General features: G+C 32.8%; 1 long non-coding RNA gene across 1 annotated transcript in view; it reads left to right on the top strand.

The window, feature by feature from the left end:
- Positions 1–11,963: 11,963 nt before the first annotated feature.
- Positions 11,964–18,816, top strand: part of LOC127842441 (uncharacterized) — a 116,664-nt gene continuing 109,811 nt past the window's right edge. The window contains exon 1 of the long non-coding RNA XR_008031646.1: positions 11,964–12,096. This is a non-coding gene — a long non-coding RNA (uncharacterized LOC127842441). The remainder of the gene's footprint in view (positions 12,097–18,816) is intronic.

Raw genomic sequence — 18,816 nt, 5'->3', positions numbered from 1 at the left:
ACGTTATGGCTTGGCGAAGTATCTCGTCTTTGTAAGTTTCTATGAGTTGTGTTCCACCTGCTCAGATAAATTCTCGTAATCTATATTTATCTCATGCCGTATTATATAGATCTATCTGATATTTAGTACAACTGTTATACCTTAATAGAAACTTAATTCATTCAGTAAGATTGTTAGTATCTAACTTTCGTATCCCTTTAACGTTTTTCAGATGGCTTTTTGTTATTGTGGATTGATGAATGTTTATATTTTGGACAATCAATACTAACGCACGTAAAATAACTGGTACGCGTGTACTTTTAACAACGTTCCGTCGAAAAGATCAATGTTTACTTATTGTTAAACCTTATCATTCCAAAACAAGTTAAACTTCAAGATGAAATCACTTAAGTAGCAAATGGATTTATATTCATGTAATCGAGTAGGTATATGTTTTGCTGTGCTTTTGGTACAAACGTGTATACTATACCATACTTTGCGAGTTATAAATGTGTTCAATATTCGGTCGCAGTATTTAGTGTGCATATTTAACATGCAACGTATTATTTTGCAAAAACGACCATAAAGTAAAATATGCAACACTGATCATGCGTTCTCATTTTTTAAAAGCGGCATGTGAAGGCAGATTCATACTATCAGTTGTAAAGCAAAAGTAGATGGTTGTTTTGTGCAACTTATATGATAGCATGTATGAATACCATATTTTAAAGATATATATTTCTTTTGTAGTATTCATTTATTCTCAGATATTTGATAACAATCAACTTCTGGCATATGAATTTTCAAAAGAGCTAAACTACCTTTACAATAGTTAAACTTGTTTAAGATAATGTCATAAAGATAAATCAAGTGAAGCCCTTGTACATTTACTTTTTTACGACCTTTTGGAAATTGAAGACATGTCGTGCAAGACCTCTTCATACTTGATATACATGTATAACCTTCAGATTACCAAGTGGCTTGTGATACTTTTAAACACTTTACTTCATTGTTGAAACGTACCATATCCTTGATTGTATTCCTACTGTTAATAATGAAGCTTCATTTGTATCGCTTGATAAAATTATTACTCTTTCAAATTACACGTTCTATCGTTTGAGAGCATTGTGTTCTATTCATCATTGGATACTGGTCAATCAAACTCGGTTTTTAAATACAAATGTAAAACTAATAACATGCACCTAATGCGGTTGCAATAAGTCAATTCAAAACATTTTACAAAATAACAGACGCACAAGATGCGACGGAATTCGCTTGCTTTTATTATTGTAAATAGGCAAATCATGTGAATAAAACATCTGAAATCTATTTAATCCCATACAAATGTTTACGTACGCAAATAATTGAAATGTTTTACAGTTCAATTAACTTGAAATGACCATGGCAATTAGTTTTATTATATGTTCAAGTGTTTGGAAATTTGGACATTGTTAAATGCGCACATAATGATTGTCTTGTGCTATCATTTTACGTCTTTTTATTTACAACATCAGATGTAGCAATACAATCGTGTGTGTACCATGACACGATCATAACAAAGTCCTTTTATAAGCACTTGTTAAATACATTCCATGAATACATAATCACAATCTTGTAAAAGAATGGATTTAGGTGATATTTTTGTGTTTGAGCCACGCGCTGTGAACTGGGGGTTTAAAACATGTGCGAAAATTGTCGTTCCAGACAGGCTAATCAGCGACTGCACTTTCCGCCGTAACTGGATTTTTGCTACCGCTGTAACTGGATTTTTGCTACCGAAGCGACTTTCTTTAAAAACAAATATATTATACGCGAAAAGTTTCTATTATGGGAGACTAATATGTTGCAGAACAAAAACGTGTTTCTCAGGTAGCGGACCAATGTTCGGAGAAAATGATAATTGTTAAATAAATCAAACGTCATGGGTTTTAATTACTAGCATAAGTGGTGAAGTTCTATTATTGCAAATGTATGCAATTAGGTTGAAAGGCGATGCGATAATTGAAATATAGTTTCGTTTTAAGATAACATTTTACAACTTCTAATTCTGATCAGGGAACATATGAATTCGAATTATGTTATATGTAGAATGTTTTTTTTAAACGTATAGGAAATAGTTGCTTTTTATTTACAATATGTGTATGTAATGAACATAAATCATTAAGACATGTATTATTATCAATGGGAGTATAAACATCTCATCAGTCCACTGCTATTTTATATATAAATTACTTGATTGGTCCCAACGTGAGTCATAAATCAATATAAAAATGTAAACGATTGTTCAAACAAGCAAATACATTATTGGTTCGTAAGCATTATATATGCACTGCTTTTGCTTTGGACATCATCCCAACTCCATGGTCTACATTGCATAAACCAAATGAACGTACAGCCAATAATGTATTACGAATAGCGTGGTGTAGTATAAGGCTACGTGTTACTGTCTCGATTAGATTATCGAAATAAACACGATTTAAATCATATCCAAAGATAGTTTCACGTACTATCGCGATTTATTGATTAACAGGTGAACAACTTACTTGAAACAACGAATGCCAACATTGTGTACAGCTAATAAATGTTTATCTTAACGCGTTTGTATCGGTGTCGCTTCTTCAACAGAATTTAGGGCACTGACAACGGTCTCATAAATCTTCCACATTAAAATACAATGAGAACATGCAATATTGCTCTGCAACATATCCATTTGTTTTCGACTATTATAGGAGACTAATGGATATGTTGCAGAACAAAAACGTGTTTCTCAGGTATAGGACCAATGTTCGGACAAAATGTAAATTGTTTAATAAATCCAACGTCATGGGTTTTACTTTATACCATAAGCGGTGATGTTACATTATCGCAAATGTATGCAATTTGGTTGAAAGGAAAAACAATTATTGTAATATTGTTGCGTCTAACATTTTACAATGATTATTCATATATATTCAAACTAACGCATTCGAAAAAATGCTAAATGAATTATGGTTTCTTAATCTTATAGGAAATAGTTGCTTTTCTATACAATATTTATATGTAATAAACAACTATCATTAAGACAAATTTTAATCTATCAATGATAGTATAACCATCTCATCATTCATTCAATACATTGCAATATAACCACAACACAACGGTTAATCACACACAATTTCTTGTATCGTCTTAAATATTACCGATACGACTCTCGTCATGCTAAAATGGATTGTATTCAATATGCCATGACAGCGCAGGCTGGTCTGGGATCACGCTTGTCGGGTAAGGCATAACACCAATTGTAATAAATGAATGACCAGCTTGAATGGTCCCAACGTGAGTCATCAATCAAGATAAAATACTGAATTAATATTTTGTAAGCATTCTAAATGCACTGCTGCCTTTGCTTTGACATCATCCTAGCTATAAGTCGACAGTTCATAAAACCAAATGAACGTACAGCCGATGTGTTACGAATTTGACACCTGTTTGTTGATCTTATGTAAATTTCACGTTTTAAAGAAGATGGTTTAATAGTTGTATCCATTTTCATATAATAACTTCTGGTGGAATTATTGTTATATAATTTCAAATTAACATCCTATAAGGAATCATCAATAATTCATGTCCATATACATTGCTTATGCGTCAAAGTTCCCCATTACAATTCCAAGATCAAAATGTGAAGTATCCGCGTTTCTATACCTTTTAACTGTTCATAATTACCTCACGTGATTGCCTTATCTGTTTCTTTGTGTCAGCGTTTCACTACTAATGCAGTTGATTGTTTCACGTACACAACGCAGGTTTTCCATGAAAATAATATGTCAAAGCTATTAAACTTGTGAAATTTTATTCATAATAGCGATGCCAATAAATTAAAAGCTGAAGGCATCAACATTACAATCACCGGCATCTGTTGTACACGCATATTGTATTCCTAACAAATAGTTTACTGATTTTACGTAAGGGTGGAAAAAATAAATTTCGTAATGTTTTGAAAGTTAACAGTTTTAACGATATGAAGAGAACAAGTTATGTGTTCAGAAAACAAAGTAACAAATTATTGATTCGTTTTATTGCGTAAGCTATCAATCAAAGTGACAGTAATAGCTGATTTTTCCAACAGTTTCTATTTTAAACGTTAATGTTCTCTGAATAATGTAGTTTCCAACAAAAGAAACCCATTTCAATGAAACAAGTACGGATCCTTTTTCTGTTTCTTCGAAAAAAAAAAGATTGATATCACATTGGTTTGTTATCTCTCGGACGCTTTTCTTTACTTAATAGTAAAATCACTACAATTTGCCAAAAAAACATTCCTGCTTATTTGACTGAATCCATAAAATTGCGGAAATGAAACTTTTATCGACTTCTCGTTCCCTTCACAAATTAAATGTTAATTGTGTGTCCCACTGAAATCAAATGAAGACAGGCGCTAAATACGGCCATGATGTAAATCCATTAGAAATTACACTGCGAAATTATCCCAATCTGAATTTCTACTTAAGTGCCATATTGTTGTCATTCACCCTGGGTTATTGTAATCCTCTCCGCACAACACTCTTGTGTCGCCCGATGTCCACGGCTTCCCACCCAACACTGTTGTGTCGCCCGATGTCCACAGATGTTAAAGGACGAAGCTTAACGTATCACTTGCGAGGATAATGTCTGTTTGAAATGCATAATAAAAATACTAAGTTTGTTTTTCTAATTGCATATTTTGTTGAAACTGATTTGGGCGGTTGGTAGCAAAATGCCTGGCTGCTTAGATGGAGGGTACAATGTTAAGTCGCAAATCACACATGTTAAAAAATAACAATCATTTTGCCTGGCATAATTTGGACCTGATCGATAGCTTGATAAATGAATCGATTTCTTGATTGATGGATGGATGGATACATGTATAATTCGAAGGCTATACAAATAACCTAATGCATTTAAGTATCAAGTTATTTGTATGAAATGAGTTTGGATTGGTTTGCATCTATTGTGCACGAACAGACGGTGTATGAATCGATAAAATAATGGATGTTAAAAAATCATTGCAAGCCGGTATACAAATGTCATGATGAGAAGTAATATCTGATGAGTGTTTTTACACGCAGTAAAACAGAATCAGCTTGAAATGTTAAATAAAATTTAAAATGTGAAATTCTTCATTAGATTAGATTATCGAAATAAACACGATTTAAATTTTATAAACAAAAAATAGATTCACGTTTTATCGGGAATTTATGATTAATAGGCGAACAAGTTACATAAAACAAACATTGCCAGTATTCTTTAAAGCTTATCCATGTTTATCTTAGTACATGTGTATTACTTTCGCTTCTTCAATAGAATTACGGGCACAGAAAATGATCTCATAAATCTTCCACATTAAAATACATTGAAAAAAGCATCATTGCTCTGCAATATATCCATTAGTTTCCGAGTTGTATGATAGACTAATGGATATGTTGCAGAACAAAAAGTTAACGTGTTTCTTAGGTATCGGAAACATTTTCGGAGAAAAATTTTAATTGCTAAATAGATCAAAAGTCATGTGTTTTAATTACTAGTATAAGGGCTTACTATCTTTTATCGCAAATGTATTCATTCAGGTTGAAAGGAAAAGCAGCCATTGAAGTCTAGTTTCGTTTAAAGAGAATATTTGCAATGCTTATTCTGATCAGGGAAACAATGCATTCGAATGGCGTTATATGTATAATGGCGTTATATGTATAATGGCGTTATATGTATAATGGCGTTATATGTATAATGGCGTTATATGTATAATGGTTTCGTAAATTTATAGGAAATCGTTGCTTTTTATTTACAATATGTGTAAATTATTTAAATTTATCATTTATACATTTATAGTATATCAATGGTAGTATAAACATCTCGATCCACTGCTATTGTATAAATAAATTGCAATATCACCGCAACAAAACAGTGAATTACACACATTTGTTTGTATCGTCTTAAATATAAACCGATACAACGTCTTTCTAAAATGGGTTTTATTAAATATGCTCCGACAGCGCAAACTGGTCTGGAGTTACGCTGGACGCATATGGCAAATGACTATTTGTAATTAATGCATATATTGCTTGATTGATCCCAACGTGAGTCATGAATCAAGATAAAATGAATCTAACGATTGTTTAAATATGCATACTAAATAAATAGTTTGTAAGCATTGTCAGTGCACTGTGCGTTTGCTTTGGAAATAATCGCAACTATAGTTCCCACGATGTATAAACCAAATGAACGTACAGCCGATGATGTAATACGATAAGGACACATGTTTGTTGATCCAATATAAGTTTACGTTTTCAAGTCATAGGTTTAATGTGCATTCATTTTCATTTAATAACTTAGTGTGGAATGATTGTTATATTTTTTCAAAATAATATTCTGTATTGAATCCCTAGTAAGTGTAGCCCATAAATATAAAGTTCAAGGTCACAATTCCAAGATCATAGATGTGAATTTGTGATGTGTTTGCACCTTTTATCTGTTCAAAATTACCTTTCAGTTACGAGTTTGACCTATTCGTTTCTTTGTGTTAACGTTTCAATAAATATGCAGTTTTTGTATTCCACGTACACATCGCAGGTTGTCCATTACAATAATAAGTCAAAACTATCAAAGTCCTGCGATTGTGTTCATTATATCGATGCCAATAAAATAAAAAGCTGAAGACATCACCATAAAGATTACCGGAATATGTTGTACACGCATGTTGTATTAATAACATATAGTTTACTGATTTAACGTAAGTGTGGTAAAATTCAATTTCGTAATGTTTTCAAAGTAAACAGTTTTATACGAAGCGAAATAGTAATGTGTTTAGTAAACAAAGTGGCAAACGTTATTTATTACTCGTTTGTTGGGTAAGCTATCAATCAAAGTGAAAGTAACAGTTGATTTTTCCAACAGTTTCGATTTTAGACGTCAATGTTCTCTGAATAACGTAGCTACCAACAAAAGAAACCCATTTCAATTGAAACAAGTACGGATCCTTTTTCTGTTTCTTTGAAAACGACGTTGGCATCACATTGGTTTGTTATCTCTCGGAAGCTTTCCTTTACTTAATAGTAAAATCACTACAATTTGCCTAGAAAACATCCTTGCTATATGGACTGTATCCATAAAAATGCGGAAATAAAACTCTTATCGACTTCTCGTTCCCTTCACAAATTGCATCTTATTCGTTTGTCCCACTAAAATCAAATGAAGACAGGCGCTAAATACGGCCGTGATATAAATCCATTAAAAATGACACTAAGCAAAATTATCCCAATCTGGATTTCTACAAAAATGTTATAGTGATGTTGTTCACCCCGGGTTATTGTAATCCTGTCCGCATGACACTGTTGTGTCGCCCGATGTCCACAGATGTAGGACGAAGCTCAACGTATCACTTGCAAGGAGGATGTATGTTTGAAATTCATTACAATAATACTAAGTTTGTTTTTCTTATTGCGTATTTTGATGAAACTGATATTGGCGGTTGGTAACAAAATACCTGGCTACCAAGATAAAGCGTAAAATGATGAGTTTTAAATCACAAATGTAACCAAAGAACATCCAATCGTTTTGCCGGCTTTCTTTACCTTGTACCTGATCAATGACTTGATAAATTGATCAATTTCTTGATATATGGGTGGATGGATCTAACGCTTCTCGAAAGACCTAATGCATTTAAGTGCCGAGTGATTTGTACCAAATGTTAAAACATGGTTTGCATCTATTATGTTAGAACAGACGGTGGATGAATTTATCAAATTTTACATAAATCATCGCAAGCAGACATTAAATGTCATGATAAGAATTAATATACGGAGTGTTATTACACGCAGTTAAACAGAATTAGCTTGAATTTATAAATAAATTTAAAATGTGTTGTTCTTCAACTCTTTGCATTAACTCAGTACTAACGATGTAATTAAACCCAGTTCATTTGCTTTAATTTGCACAATAGGTGCATAATTGGAACATGTATCATTTCATAAACGATTGAACTATTGGCTTGTTCCCTAATTACATTATTCGGCTCATGTCAAAACGTTCATTCATATTTTTAAAACTTGAATCTTTATTGCCTATTAATTTACAAAGGGGGTAATCACGTGACAAACAAGATGGCGACGTCCATGCCGAGGCATGTATTTCACGTCGTTAAATACCATGTATTACTTGTATTATTATTTTTTATTCCGCTCACTTTCCAGCCATATAATGAAGAAAGTTACTGGATTTTATTTCATAGTAATGTTCGCTCTATATCTCGACTTTACTCGGTGCGAAATTTCTTAGCAGGATGACCTAAATAGGGCTCCACTAAGAAAATTTGCGGGGACTAAAGTCGAGATATAAAGTGAATTTAAATATGAAATATACACTAATCACCTTTTTACTGATAAAGATGGAAAGTGAGTGTCATTTAAAAAATAAACAGAAGAAATAAAGGGTATAAAACGGAAAAAAAATAACCGTCTCGATATGGACGTCGCCATCTTGACTATCACGTGATTACCCCCTCTGGTTTAGAGAAGTGGTTAATTATCTGATCGCGCAAAGATAGCGTGATGTAGTATAAGGCTACGTGTTACTGTCTCGATTAGATTATCGAAATAAACACGATTTAAATCATATCAAAAACATAGTTTCACGTAATATGGCGATTTATTGATTAACAGGTGAACAAGTTACTTGAAACAAAGAATTCCAACATTGTGTACAGCTAATTAATGTTTATCTTAACGCGTTTGTATCGGTGTCGCTTCTTCAACAGAATAAAGGGTACTGACAACGGTCTCGTAAATCTTCCACATTAAAATACAATGAGAACATGCAATATTGCTCTGCAACATATCCATTAGTTTCCGACCAGTATGATAGACTAATTGATATGTTGCAGAACAAAAACGTGTTTCTCAGGTATCGGACCAATGTTCGGAGAAAATCTTAATTGTTAAATAAATCAAACGTCATGGGTTTTAATTACTAGCATAAGCGGTGATGTGATTATCGCAAATGTATGCAATTTGGTTAAAAGGGAAACAAGTATTTAATATTGTTGCGTCTAACATTTTACAATGATTATTCATACCAGGAAACAAACGCAATCGAAAAATGTTATATGAATTATGGTTTCTTAAACTTATAGGCAATAGTTGTTTTTCTGTACAATATGTATATCTCTTATAAACTATTATCATTAAGACAAATTTTAAATCTATCAAAGATAGTATAACCATCTCATCATTCCACTGTTATTGTTTCAATACATTGCAATATAACCACAACACAACGGTTAATCACACACAATTTCTTGTTTCGTCTTAAATATTACCGATACGACTCTCGTCATGCTAAAATGGATTGTATGCAATATGCCATGCAGCGCAGGCTGGTCTGGGGTCACGCTTGTCGGGTACGGCATAACACGAATTGTAATAAATGAATGACCAGCTTGAATGGTCCCAATGTGAGTCATCAATCAAGATAAAATATATTTTATGTAAACAATTTTTGTAAAATGTAAACTGAATTAATAGTTTGTAAGCATACTTAATGCACTGCTGCTTTTGCTTTGGACATCATCCCAACTATAGTTCCTACAGTGCATAAACCAAATGAACGTCAAGCCAATGTTTTACGAATGTGACACCTGTTGGTTGATCCAATGTAATTTTCATGGGTTAAAGTCAATAGTTTAATAGTTGTATCCATTTTCATATAATAACTTCAGGTTAAATGATTGTTATATTATTTCAAATTAATATTCTCTATGGAATCATTAATTATTCATGTCCATATACATTGCTTATGAGTGACAGTTCCACATCACAATTCCAAGATCAAAATGTGAAGTTTATGTGTTTCTGTTCCTTTTAACTGTTCAAAATTACCTCACGTGATTGCCTTATCTGTTTCCTTGTGTCAGCGTTTCACTAAGAATGCAGTTGATTGTTTCACGTACACAACGCAGATTTTTCATGAAAATAATATATCAAACCTATCAATGTTATGCAATTTTATTCATACTATCGATGTCAATACAATAAAGTGCTGAACTCATCAAAATTGAGATCACCGGAATCTGTTGTACATGCATGTTGTATTAATGCCATACAGTTTACTGATTTAACGTCAGTGTGGTAAAATTTAATTTCGTAATGTTTTCAAAGTAAACAGATTTATTGATACTCGATAGGAAGAGAAAAAGTAATGTGTCCAGTAAACATAGTAACAAATTATTGATTCGTTTTGTTGCGTAAGCTATCAATCAAAGTGACAGTAGCAGTTGATTTTTCCAACAGTTTCTATTTTAAACGTTAATGTTCTCTGAATAGTGAATAATGTAGTTACCAACAAAAGAAACCCATTTCAATGAAACAAGTACGGATCCTTTTTCTGTTTTTTTTTAAAAACGTTGACATCACATTGGTTTGTTATCTCTCGGACGCTTTTCTTTACTTAATAGAAAAATCACTACAATTTTCCAAGAAAACATTCCTGCTAATTTGACTGTATCCATAAAATTGCGGAAATGAAACTCTTATCGACTTCTCGTTCCCTTCACAAATTACATCTTATTTGTGTGACCCCCTGAAATTAAATGAAGACAGGCGTTAAATACGGCCGTGATATAAATTCATTAGAAATGACACTAAGAAAAATTGTCCCAATCTAGATTTATACATAAGTGCCAGATTGCTCCGTACAAAACTGTTTTGTGATCCCCAGTTTCCGACGATGTAAAAGAATGAAGCTCAGCGTATCACTTGCGAGAATGATGTATATTTGAAATGCATTACAACAATGCTAAGTTTGTTTTTCTTATTGCATATTTTGTTGAAACTACTTTTTACGTTTGGTTGCAAAATGCCTGGCTACCTAGATAGTGAGTCAAATGTTGAGTCGTAAATCACAACTGTTACAAATAATATCAAATCATGTTGCTTGCTTGGTGTACCTTGGACATTATCGATGACTTGATAAATGGATCGATTTGTTGATCAATGGATACATGTATGAATCGAAGCTATACGAAATACCTAATGCATTTAAGTGTCTAGTTATTTGTATGAAATTTTGTTAGACTGGTTAGCATCTTTTGTGCAGGAACAGACGGTGGATGAATTGATAAAATAATGGATGTTTTATAATCATTGCAAGCAGGTAAAAAATGTCAAGCTAAGAAATAATATACGCTCATTGTTATTACACGTAGTAAAACAGAATCCGGTTGAATTATTAAATAAAATTTAAAATGTTATAGTCTTCAACTCTATGCATTTATGAAGAACTAACGATATAATTAAACCCATGTCATTTTCTATTGATTTACAAAATAGGTGCATAATTGGCACATGTTTCATGTGTCGTTTCATTAACTATTGAATTATTGTCATTTTCCCTTATGAAATTCTTCCGCTCAAGTCAAAATATTCATTCAAATTTTAAAAACTTAAAAGTTTATTGTATATTAATTTAGAGATTTGATTTAGTTATCTGATCGCGCAAAAATAGCGGATATGTGTATGTATTTTAAAGCGACGTGTAACCGTCTCTATTACATTAAATGTAAATCAAAATGTAACGCTGTCTTTAAAAACAGGTAAAATGTCTCACTGCAGTGATCGCACCTCTTTAATAATATTTACAAATATGCCCTACAATCGACGCGTGCTGAATGTCAGAAGTGTTGACGCTATATCGTAAGATGTGAGATAAACGACGTGTAAACATGTAGCATTAACCCATTTATACCTAGTAGACTCTCCCATCCTGCTAAAGTGGATCAATTGATTTCCATAATTAGGGATGTCTAGTATATTTATTTCTATATCTAGAATATTTCTTACAGAAATTCCTTTAAGCAAACAGCGCAGACCTTGATGAAACGCCGCATCATGCGGCGTCTCATCAGGGTCTACGCTGTTTGCCAAGGCCTTTTTTCTAGACGATAGGCATAAATGGGTTAACTGGTTTGTGTAAGTTCTTCTGTGCTTATCGTTCAAGTTCCGATCATACTTTATGTATCAGTTTACTTAGTAGCATAAACTATTGTATATACATGTACATACTGAGGTAAATAGTTTAAAATCAGGATAAAGAAGTATAGTTAAAACTGCTGTGAGTATTTTACTTTTTTATGGTATACAAACGATAAATGCGTATTTCAATGTATCATTTTTAAAGCCCAATAACAAACATTTCGTACAATATATCGTAAAAAAGTTAACACGTTCAATTTCAATTAGCAATAGCCAACATTTCAACGCTAGATGTGGTTGGGCAACACAGATTTCGCGAGATACAAAATGCTCTATTTTATTTCTTGTGTGACAATATATTCCATGTGAATATCCCGTGACGATACTCAAACATTTACGATTGAACGCCAGATTGGCTTCGGGCAGCGTCGGAAGCACGACGTAGTTTTCATGAATAATCATGTTATCAATGAGCGTAGCTTAAGCTAGGACGAACTGCAAGAAAAGAAAAGAAAAGCGAGCGTACACAAGAAAGTGTATGTGGGTAACACGTGACTGTGGTTATTGATCTTTCATCTTTTTCTTTAGTTTTGAGCGCGCACTTGCCTGTGCTTTCTTTAAGGTCCGCGCGTTCGCGAAACAATATCATGCCAAAAAAACGTTTGATTTCTACACAAATAATGCTAATATTATTATTTGGTCTTTATTGTAGCCGCGCCGAAAAGAAAATAATATTTTGATATGTATGCACTCGAGAATGGCATTTGTAGCAACGCTTTTAGTTTGTTGGGAATGATAGTTGGGACTCTATACTTATTTTTCTCACTGAATTGGTTGTGTACAACATTGATCTAGTTATGTACATGTGTATCTATTTGTGCCGTGCTCTCTGATAAAGGGGTTTAATGCATGTGCGTAAAGTATCGTTCCAGATTAGCCTGTGCAGTCCGCATCTGAGACAACACTTTGCACACATGCATGAAACTTCCTTTTCTCAGAGCACGGATTATTTTTAATATTCACAGTATAACCGTAATAAAATGGTGAATTTTTTTTAATTTTATTCTTTTTTATTGCTGGTCGAACTTCTGTTGAAATGGTATTGTGAATTCGGTGGTTTTTAAGCACTTCCCTTTCTATCGATATTTCAATTTGAAGAGAGCCTAGCTATTAAAGGCATTCAACGATGGGGAAAAAATAATTCATAGAACCAATTTGACGTTTTAAAACCAATTATATACATTCGCTTTGGAAAATGTACTCGCATTTCAGGACACCAATCACATATGTATAGGGTTTCATGCAGTTATTGAATACCATAATCAAGTTTGTTGTTTTCTACATAAATATGAAGACTATAAGTCCAGTTGATATCATATTAATTTTTCAATCGAACTAACACAATTCTATAAATAAAATGAGTTCATGTACATGCATTGAATAAAATTGTATCCGAAGTATAATTTACTGAGTTGTATACTCTATACCTAAACGAATTGAAACCAATCAGTATATTCATGCCATATATTTAGACCAGGAACGTTGTGAAATGCATTGGTATCAGTGATAGTTCTCTTAATAATTTCACGTAAGCTCGTGAAAGTATTACTTATAGGTACATTGGCAGGTCAGGTTCTAAGAAGATTACTGATAACACGTAGCATAACACTCCGTCTAGTCAGGAAGTACATTGTCCGCTATAAAGTCACGCACAATATCGTAAGCGGACAGGGAAGCTTTGACCATATCAAAAAGGAAAAATACCCATTTGCATAAATCAAATCACCATACCTTCAGCTTTGTGGGTACGTGACACGAAATAAGGTTACATCGATAATAAAAGACTTACGTGCAAGCGTTTAATATAAACCATGTAGGAACCATGAAATCGAAATAAATTTCTCAAATGCCACATTGGGTTTATGTTTTTTCATATACATGTAATATCTAACCACTTATTTGTTTACAATGAAAAACGGATTTCAACAGCCATGTTCCTTTATTTAAAATAAAGAGCCTTCTCTTACACAAAATGTTCTCACGAAAATCCGTATTTGTAAACAAAATTAATAATAATAATTGAAGTGTATGCTTTTGCATTTATTTTTTTCTTTCTCTCTTCTTCTTGGCGCATTGGTTTTCATATTAGCAATTTTGCATTTCGTTTTTTTCACGATCAGTTCTATACGCTGAAATGGTTAATAAACCACCTGGTCTGTGTATCAAATTGACATTTCCACAGTTTGGCTAAATGAGAAATATAAAGAAGTTTAACAGACTGAAAACAAAGGATGAATTATTATATTCAAAATAGCTTCTGAGTTAAAACACATGAGTGTGTTTTTAATCATCCAACGGAATCTATTTAATTATAAAGCTATTGTAGATATGTTCATGAATATTTTTTTAAATAACGTGTATCAACAACTTATGGTTATCAATAAGCATGCGACTAACGAAATCCCGAGGGGTTAAGTTGTAGCGGGTAACCTGTTACTTTCCCCAAGTTCCCTGGTTTGAATCTCATTTAAGGCAAACCTTTTAATAAGCCTTTTCTTATATCATAGTTATTTTCAAAATATGAAGATATTTTGTCATGGCCATTCTCTTATTTTTCAAATATACGTACATTGGTTGTTATGTCCCTTTAAGAATTTACTTAACTCTAGCTAGTTCACGGAGGCGGGTGTAATAATGTGTAACCGTGCAGACTAATCTATCGGTAATCGTTTGTTTGGAATGTAAAATTCACAGTGTTGCTATGCAAATTACCATGCGTGTATGATCATAGCATGTTTATGACCTACTTCATAAACTATGCATTGCCTTTTCCATGTCCTCCGTTGCTTCTGTATTATCAACGGATTTCGATTTTTTCATTTACGTTTGACTATATGAGTCGCGTTCTGAGAAAAACGTGCTAAAATGCTATGAACATTATTTTTTAACCCACGATCGAGCATTTTCTGTCTTTTTCGCCTAAAAAAAATATCAAGTACACAACTTTTCTTGTTATGATATGAGCCTTGTTCTGAGAAAACTGGGCTTAATGCATGTGCGAAAAGTGTCGTCCCAGATACGCCTGTGCAGTCCGCACAGGCTAATTAGGGACGACACTTTCCGCTTTTATGGAATTTTTGTTTCAATGAAGTCCCTCCTTACTGAAAATCAAGTTTAGGCGTAAAGTGTCATCCCTGATTAGCCTGTGCGGACTGCACATGCTAATCTGGGACGAAACTTTACGCACATGCATTAAGCCCAGTTTTCTCAGAACAAGGCTCATATTATGAAGGTATGTATATTATGTTCTTGTGTTGTTTCAAAGTCCCTTAATCGCATGTATATTTGGTTTATAATACATTATTTGTTTTTGTTTTGTTTCTGCATGTATGTACGTCACCCAGACTACTTAAACGTCGAATCACGTGTTAGTAAAAGGCATCGGTGAATATGATTGCTCTAAAAAAATAACATAAACTACACTGATTAACTATTTTATTACTTCGAAATTCGACCATGCGTTTAAAGTCTCTATAACGCTCCAAATAAACGAAAAGTTCGTTAAGTTTTTCGTAAAATAAAGTTAACACCTTAACAATCAGTGTTCCTTATAGCAATAGCCAAACCTTCAACGCTAGATGTGGTATGATTACATAGATTTTTGTAGATACAAAATGTTCGATTTTATTTATTTGTGGCCACAATTAATTCCCGCGAATATATCTTTTCATACGACAGACGAACACCATGTTAGTGTTCATGTGTGGTATGAATAGATATGCAAAACAATAATAAAAACGAGCATTTTGTATCTACAAACATCTTTTCTACCAGACCACATATGGCGTTGAAATTGCGGCAATTACCATAAGGAACACTGATTTTTAATTGGTTAAGTTTATTTTACGAAAAATTGTACGAAATTTTCGTTGATTTTGAGTACTAATGTTACTTTAAATGTTTATATAATTACATTTAGAACTTTTTTGTATGTAATATAGATAGCATTATTGCCGTATATAAGTGAAATTTCCTTTCAAAAACAAAATAAAGATTTATAAATTGACTTTTTAGTTTACGTGGGGAAAGCTATTATCAATAACGCTTCACTCAACTGGATTTATTCGCTTTACCTACATTGATGATTTCAAGAGTTTAATATTCATTTTGATGGTTGTTTCTTAAACGCAGTTGTTTGAATGAAAATAAAACATCTACATGGGCGTAACTGATACTCGTTAATGTGTGGATTTTAATGATGTTAAATTTATTGCAATTCTAATCTTTTGTTCCGTAGGGGGTTCCCGCTAGTGGGGGTATCGATAACAGTGATGCGTATGAAATAGTTAAATATTTATGATATAAAAAAACTAATAATCTCGCATTTAAAGTTTCACGTATGTTTATATAAAGCACGTTCAGGTTTTAGAACTTTAATTACGACATGTTTGAATTTTGGAGTGGAGGGTCTGCACATATTTTCTTCTTTTTTTTTTGGTATTTCCACAACCAAAATTAATGTTTTAAAGAAAAATTACCTTACAATTTGGAATTCACAGAAATTCATTGTAGCAGACCCATAATATGCGATTCCATTTTTCTGAACCATACATTTACACTTATCACTCTGAACATAAGTATTGATCAAGCAAAGATATGTTGGTAAATGTTATACATATTAAATGCATTAGGTTTTTTAGGAAATATTTTTTGATACAAAGGTCATTGACTTCAGTGTCTGTCCTGTAAGCCTGTGACTCATTTATATGCACATGTTCACGACGTCCCTAGCTCCGATTAGTTTTGCCACGTGGGAACTTAGAGTGCCTAAAATCTTATCACTTAATTTAATAAAAAAAAATAATGTAAGGCATTAGTGTAGTGTTCAAAGTAATAATCAAGTAATATCGCGCCCAATACAAATTAAGTCAAAGTCATGAGAACGAAATAAATAGAAACATTATTAAGTCAAATATGCCACCAAACAGACGTTTGTATAGAAGAATTGTATCGAGGTCACCAAATTTTCTAAAGCTAATTTTATAGCATGAAAGTTATCGTGTAAATGAGTAAATAATTGTTTGTATATCAATGCATTTGTATAAGTTAATAAATAATTATTGTTGCTATCATTGCGGGTCTTTTATCATACACTGTAAGTGGTGTATAGCCAACTATTTCCATAGAACTCTTACCTATGGTCATGATAACTACATCGGCTATGGACGAACCGTCAGTACTCGAATTCACGATGTAAACCAAATACTAACTCACAGATTCACAACTCACAAATTGAAAACATACAAATAAAAGCACGTGCTGATTTCTTTCAACATTAACCATAGATAAATTGAACAAAAAACAACAGCCTGCTTATCACTGACCCAGTTCCCAACAGATCTCATATTTCAACGATAGCTTCGTTAGCGATTTCCATTTGCCTTATGGCGTTTCAAATTAAAGGGGCCTTTTCACAGATGTTAGCATAATATAACGACAACAACAGAACTCTCCAAAATTCTCATTCTTTTCGCATTTCAACGCTTTGCAATTTTCAGGTTTTTAAATCGTCAAAAGATGCATAATATTATATTGGATATTTTAGAGCCTGGTAAGATATTAGTACTGCAACGGAAATTTGCGCATCTGAAACTTTTTTTTTATTTTGTCAATTTACTAAAACGGGAAAATGTCCCTTTAACAATAAAGATACGAATTGGCATTTAGCTTATACAATTGACGATATATAGTTCACGGTAATACAACTAGAAATATCAGTCTTATTTAGAAGTATGTTTTAACACGAAGAAATATTGCACGCAGCAGTATTTATTGTAAACATGGTGCATATGTTTTAACGAAATATCGCCATATTTTTAAGTGAATTGAAATTTGCATAATTATTATAATATATATCAATCTTTCGTTGACTCTGAATGCTAAGATGTTGTGTAATGTGAAACAATGGGCGCAAGTATACACACGTTAGTATATCTGAACCGTAAGAGAAAAAATCGTTGAAAAATACTGGCCGAAATAGAAAAAAAGAATGTCATGTATTTCAATACTGCGCTAAGGAAGACTTTTGAGTATCGAGCCCTTTTTACTAAGACTATATAGTCCACTGCACGATCAATAATTAGTTCATCTTGCAACTAATGTAAAAGCTTTTAGACGATGATAAAATTATAGATGCTTTTATACCAGCCTATAAAGTTTGTTAACTTAATTTACTTTCTTGTATTCGGTATGCAAATGCAAACGTTTGGTAATGGTGTAAAATATCAATGTGAAAATAAGATGTAAAGAAACATATGACATATGTGTGTGACATCGGAGCGTAGTAATTTGTATGAGAGATTATAATGCGACGTCAAAGTGAGTCAATGGAAAACTAAACACATGCGGCTAAAATGTGAAAATAAAAACGAACAATTCACACTTATCGCATACAAACTTGGGGACACAATTTTTTTATCATGTTTAAATGCAATGAAAAGAATCTGTGCACAACGCTATAATTAATGAAAAAGTCCTAAATAATTGTAAAATGAAAACTTTGAACACTAATGTTTATCAGTCGCGGGATTCGATGTTACATCGTTTTAAGCAAAGGTTCTAAATCTAAGCAACCGAGTGGTGTCAATACAATGTCGATGCAATTTTTCGTTAAAGGCGGTATCTTCTACACTGTTGGCGGAAAGTGCTGTACCTGATAAGCCTGTGTGGACTGCACATGCGAATATGGGAATACAATGAACGCCCATGCATTTAGACCAGTTTTTTTAGAACGCGGCCCATAATGTCAAAATCCTCTTCGACGAAGAACACTCGCGGTTTTAAAAGCATCCACGTTATT

Source organism: Dreissena polymorpha, chromosome 8, assembly GCF_020536995.1.
Source record: "Dreissena polymorpha isolate Duluth1 chromosome 8, UMN_Dpol_1.0, whole genome shotgun sequence".
Taxonomy (NCBI): domain Eukaryota; kingdom Metazoa; phylum Mollusca; class Bivalvia; order Myida; family Dreissenidae; genus Dreissena; species Dreissena polymorpha.
The sequence above is the reverse complement of the archived record's forward strand: the minus strand, read 5'-3'. Positions and strand labels throughout refer to the sequence as shown.